We start from the raw sequence: 6,079 nt of genomic DNA, 5'->3' as shown, positions 1-6,079 counted from the left end.
GGCCACGCCCCCTCCTGCCCACCCGCCCCAGCTCTGCGCCTGCGCAGTGAGACGCGCCGGGACCGAGTGTGGGGGAAGGGAAGTGAGGGAGGGGACGTCCAGGTGTCTGGAATCACCGGCGCTCTGCCTTATAGGTAGGTGAGCGGCTCTGCCTGCTCTGATAGGTAGAGGGGCTGAATTCAAGCCAATTTTCGTCTTTTAAATTTCTATTTTTAAGTTATATGTATCCAACAAAATTTACCATTTTAACCATTTTAAATTACAATTTTGTGAGGTTAAGTACATGTACATTGTTCTGTAACGGTCTCCAGCGGTCACCTACAGAACTTTGGCACCTTCCCAAGCTCTTACCTGTTGAACAGTAACCTCGCCCTTATCACCATTCTGCTTTCCGTCTCAGTGAATTTGACTAAGTGCCTCATACAAGTGGGATAACACAGTATTTGTCCTTTTGTGTCTGGCTTGTTTCACTTAGGTAATGTTATCAAGGTTACTCCATGTTACAGCATGTATCATACTTTTATTCCTTGTTAAGGCTATATAATATTCCATGGTATGCATATACCACGTTTTGTGTTTTATCAGTCCATCTGTCAATGGACACTGCCGTGCTTCTACTTAATACTGCTAATGAACATGGGTGTAGAATATCTTGTTTGAGTGCCTACTTTCAATTCTGGGTATATGCCCAGAATCAGAATTGCTAGATCATGGCAGGATTGTGTTTCCTTTATTTGAGGACTTGCCATACTATTTCTCACAGTCGCTGCACCATTTCACATTCCCACAGCAATGCACATGAGTTCCAGTTTCTCCACATCTTTATCAACACTTGTTACTTTAAAAAAAACAAAACAAATAGGCCATCTAAATGAATGTGAGGTGATATCTCATTTTGGTTTCTATTTTATTTTAAAATTTAAAAAGTTTTAAACATGCAAGCATGATTTTGATTTTTTACTATATATTTTTTATTTTGAAATTTTACATAAATGGTATGAGTGTAATATTCTTTTGTATCTTGCTATTTTCACCCTACTTTAGCTTTAGTGATTTAGCTATGTTGATACATGTAGATTCATTTTGTTCCTTTTAACTGTTTTATAGTATTTAATTGGATGGATAAAAACAGTTTATTCTATTTCCACACAGGGGTGATTTGATTGTTTCCACTTATTTGGTGTTACATCAAATGCCTACAGGAGTTATCCACTTGTGAACCTGAAGAAAAGTATTTACCAAGAGCTTGTGCAGCTTCAACTTTACCAGGTTTGGCATATTTTTTCCTAGATGGTTGTACCAACTTGTACTTTTAACCAGCAATAGCATTTCCATTTCCCTATACTCAGTTCCACACTTGGGTTATCAGATCTTCATTTTTGTCAGCTCTAGATAACTCAAAGCTGTAACTTCCAGTTAGGATCACAATCAAAGCTGATTCAATTTTCTCTTGTTACTGACCCCTGGGAATTGCCTGTTCATTTCCTTTGCCCCCCACCTTTTTTTTTTTTTTTTTTCCTATTTGGCTGTTTCTCTTAATTCAAGATAGTCTACGAATTTTTTCTTGGTTTCATGGATTGCAAATATTATGGGCCTATGGCTTGTCTTTACCCTTTGTATATGATGTCTTTTGCCTCAGAGACGATTTTCATTTTAATGTAGACAAAGTTACCCATCTCTTCAGTTACGATTTGCACGTTTTATTCCTTCTTAAAGGATCTGCCTGTTCTCCCACTATTTTAAAGCTGTCCTCAGCTGTTTTCGTCCCAAAGCCCAATAGTTTTGCTTGTTTCTTGTAGGTCTTTAGTGCATCTGGAACTTATTTGGAGGCCTGCTGTAAGATAGGGATCTACTTTATCTTTTCCATATGGATGGCCAATTGTCTCCGAACCAATTATTGTAGAGTCGGTGCAGTTCGGCCTCTCCCCCGCCCCCAACATTCCAAGCCCTGGCTCCGACGTGTGCTGGCTTCTGGCCGCTCTTCCGTTCGATTGGGCTGTGGTTCTGTCCCCGTCTGGCGAGCTTTTTCTGGGAGCCGCTGCAGAGACGCTGGTGAGAGCACCGCGGCCAAGAGTCATGCTCAGACGAGGATTTTTTTTTTTTTTTTTAGGTCTTGTTTTTTTTCTCTCTCTCTCTCTTTTTTTTTTTTAAAGGAGAACTCGGCCGCCTTCCAGCCCCGGCCGCCAAGAATCTGGGCTTCTTTAGAAGGCGCTGGCTGGCCCCACGCCTGTCCTCTCCCGGGCTCAGTTTCCCTCCCCTAACCCTACCGGGCCTGCCCGCCAGCTCCCTCCAGCTCCCGCCCTGCCGTCGGAAGAGTTCGAGCGCCCTCCCAGAGTATCCGCACGCAGGCCGGACGGCCTGTTCTGGGAGGATCTGGCTGCTTCCTTTGAAGTTTGAGGGTGGGGTCTGAGCGCCTCCGTTAGCCTTGAATCTCCCCTCCCCCGACGAAACAGCTCCTTAGGGCTGCCTGCCTTCAGAGGCTTTGCCAGGCCCTTCTCAGAATTTGCCCAGGTGAAGGGCAAGGCTTCAGACGTGAGAGTAAACTTGCCAGGCCTCCCCTCCTTTTGAGCCTGGAATGGCTGTTCGCTTCCTTTAAAATAATAAGCTGTAAGCCCTTTAGGAACACTTGTGAAACGTGGGAATTTAATTTCAGCCTTTTCTTAATTAACAATAGTGCCTTGCTCCTCCTTCTCCCAGAAGCAGGGAAACTTCCTTGAAATCTCAGTTTATAGGCAAACAGGTTAGAACGTGTGAATTTCTCTGAGTTGGAGAAGTTGCAGTGTAAGTTTTCTCTGAGAGGCCATCTCTGACAAGCTTGAGGCTCCTCCTCCTCTGCAGAAATGGGTTGGAAACTGAGGTGCTTGTGTACATTAGTTGAGCTGAACATAAATCCTCCCAGTTATTAGCAGGGTGTGCTTTCCATTTCTGCTGAGAACTGACCTGTCTGTTGGGGTTAAATGAGATGATGCATGAGCACTTAGCACAGTGCCTGACTCATAGTCAACACTCAGCAAATATTAGCTGCTGTTATATCACAAGATGCAATTGGAATTGAAATATAGTTTGCTGCTAGAGATAAAAGATCTTATTTGGGGTAAAAACTAAATGATTGTTTTAAATAAATGTGAAAAAACTTAAAACCTAATTACTTTGTGATGATCCTACAGATTCAGTTTCAGAGCAGATTTCTGTTGAGGTTGAACAGAAGGCCCAGGTTCATGGTCTATCTCATAGGACCTGGAGGTCACTACCCACAGCTTGATTACTGAGTTTAATTTGTTTGGCTCTATGATCTCTGATTCAGGTAGTGGGATTTGGCATTCCTTTGTCTGAGGCTTTGATTTGCATCTGATAATACACGTAGCATTTGTCAACTAACAAGTTTGTTTAATGTCCTAGGCCTTTACTGAACATTCCAGATTGAATAAAACTTTAATTTGTTTTGTGGCTGCATCTTGTGCCTTGCCGGATCTTAGTTCCCCGACCAGGGATTGAACCCTTACCCTCAGCAGTGGAAGCATGGAGTCTTAACCACTGGACCCCCAGGGAATTCCCAATGAGACATTATTTTGAGAACTTCCCTGGTGGTTGAGTGGCTAAGACTCCTCACTCCCAATGCAGGGGCCTGAGTTTGATCCCTGGTCAGGGAACTAGAGTTCACGCGCCACAACTAAAAAGATTCCAAAACTGAATGATCCGGCATGCTTCAACGAAGATCAAAGATTCTGCATGGTGCAACAAAGACCCAGCACAGCCAGGTAAATCCAAATAAGTAAAAATAAATAAATATTTTTTTAAAAGACATTATTTGGGACACACTTTTGTTTCTGGGCTTTCCTGAATGCCTGGCCTATGGTAGGCCAGGAACACAGGTAGTGAGGCAGTGGTGTGAGCTGAGAAAATGACGGTGTGTCTCAGGGTCTTGAGACTGGGATACTGTGACCCCAGGGAGTTTAACTTTCAAAATGATGCCAAGGAAAAAGGTTAAACAATGGAGGCAGAAAGCTGAAGCTCTTTATGTGAAAGGAGTTTTACTAAATTCATATTTTGGTTGTGAAGTAGAACAAAACTGGCTATTTTGTTCTGTGTTGTTTTCTTAAGGAATACAAAAAAAAAAAAAAAACCTGAAGGTAATCCTATTTGCCTATTATTTGCTTATTCTTTTATTATGCATTCAGGAAAGCCCAGAAACAAAGGTGCCTCCCAAATAATGTCTTTAAAAAAATATATTTATTTATTTTTACTTATTTGGATTTACCTGGCTGTGCCAGGTCTTTGTTGCACCATGCAGAATCTTTGATCTTCGTTAAAGCATGCCGGATCATTCAGTTTTGGAATCTTTTTAGTTGTGGCATGTGAACTCTAGTTCCCTGACCAGGCATCAGACTCAGGCCCCCTCTACAAGGTAGGTGTGTAGAGAGTATAGAGCTGGCTTAACTTGGGGTGGGGGCAAGAAGAGGCCAGAGAATTGGGGAATACTTTTGGAGGAGGGCTTCCCTGATAGCTCAGTTGGTAAAGAATCACCTGCAGTGCAGGAGACTCCAGTTCAATTCCTGAGTTGGGAAGATCCGCTGGAGAAGGGATAGGTTACCCACTCCAGTATTCTAGGGCTTCCCCTGTGGCTCAGCCGGTAAAGAATCCGTCTGCAATGCAGGAGATCTGGGTCCGATCCCTGGGTTGGGAAGGATCCCCTGGAGAAGGGAAAGGCTACCCATTCCAGTATTCTGGCCTGGAGAATTCCATGGACTATATTGTCTATGGGGTCACAACGAGTCAGACACAACTGACTTTCACTTTTGGAGGAGGTCGTCCCTGTCCTGTCTTGAATGTCTAGTAGGAATTAGGCAGGTGGAGAAAATGGGGGTGAGGGAAAGAGAGTGGATACAAATCAGTAAGAAGAAAACACAAGCTCAGAAAAAAATGGATTGAGGACTTCCCTTGTGGCTCCAGTGGGTCCTTGCTCCCAGCGCAGGGTCTCAGGTTTGATCCCTGGTCAGTGAACTAGATCCCACATGCACAAAACTAAGAGTTTGTTGCCCTAACTAAGCCACAACTTAAGACCTGACACAGCCAAATAAATAAATATTAAAAATAAATAAATAAATAAAACAATAATAAATACATTAAAATAAATAAATAAAAAGAAAAAAGGAACTTCCCGGGCAATCCAGTGTTTAAGACTTTGCCTTCTAGTGCAGAGTGCAAGTTCAATCCCTGATCTGGAGTTAAGATCCCACTTGCCTCGAAGCCAAAAAAACAAAAGATAAAACAGAAGCAATTTTGTAACAAATTCAGTAAAGACTTTAAAAATGGTCCACATTAAAAAAAAAATCTTAAAAAATAAAAAAGGAAAGATCCTCTGATATCAGTGAGACGGGCATGCTTGAATGGAGCAACAGGCAAGGTTTCTAGCCAGGCCTGAAATGAGAAGGGCCCTGCCCAAGCGACAGATTCTAGAGACACAATGAAGAGAATCCACGACAGTTCAAGATGACTGGATGTGTCATGGGATTAAGCAAGAGGGAAGAGTCTGAGCAGACAGATACCAATATCGGGACGCTGGGTGAAGGTAGGGCCATGTGCTGAGACATGGGAATTCAGGAGGAACGTGTTTGCAGAGGTTGAGTTTGAGAAGCCTGGGGAATATCCAGATAGAAGTCGGGGGCTGGCAGGCAACAGAGAATGCAGAGGCCCAGAGTGAAGGAGCAGGGTCTAGGTGGAGAGTTGGCTGTACCCACGTGGCAGTGGTAAGCCATAGGCCTGAATAGGATCACTCAGGGAGGATGCATGGTGTGGGATGGTCCTGGACTGGAAGAGGACTGGAATAGAACCCAATAGAATATAACACCTAAGGGGTAGGAAGATTTTATTGCAAAGGAAAATGAAAGAGCAAACAAAAAGGCAGAAGAAAAATTAGAGCCTATCAGTGAGGTTTGATTGCCTACCCTCCTTGTTCCTGGCGGAGCCCTGGTTTTGTTCTGCATTCCACCCCTCCTCTAAGCAGCAGTAAATCCTGATTAATCCAAGCCAACTATGGTTCTCACAATTTCCTTGCCAGCAACTGATTTAGGAAGGGATA

The 6,079-nt window shown here is 43.3% G+C and overlaps 1 protein-coding gene across 1 annotated transcript in view; it reads left to right on the top strand.

Annotated features, from left to right (window-relative positions):
- The first annotated feature begins 81 nt into the window (after positions 1 to 81).
- The window catches only part of RETREG3 (reticulophagy regulator family member 3), a 65,696-nt gene continuing 59,698 nt past the window's right edge, over positions 82 to 6,079 (top strand). Inside the window, exons 1-2 of the mRNA XM_060395646.1 lie at positions 82 to 134; positions 1,153 to 1,269. The gene's annotated coding sequence lies outside the window, so the exon portion shown is untranslated. The remainder of the gene's footprint in view (positions 135 to 1,152; positions 1,270 to 6,079) is intronic.

This window comes from Ovis aries, chromosome 11, assembly GCF_016772045.2.
Source record: "Ovis aries strain OAR_USU_Benz2616 breed Rambouillet chromosome 11, ARS-UI_Ramb_v3.0, whole genome shotgun sequence".
In the NCBI taxonomy this organism is placed as follows: Eukaryota; Metazoa; Chordata; class Mammalia; order Artiodactyla; family Bovidae; genus Ovis; species Ovis aries.
Note: the sequence above shows the minus strand (reverse complement) of the source record. Positions and strands in the feature narration are given on the sequence as shown.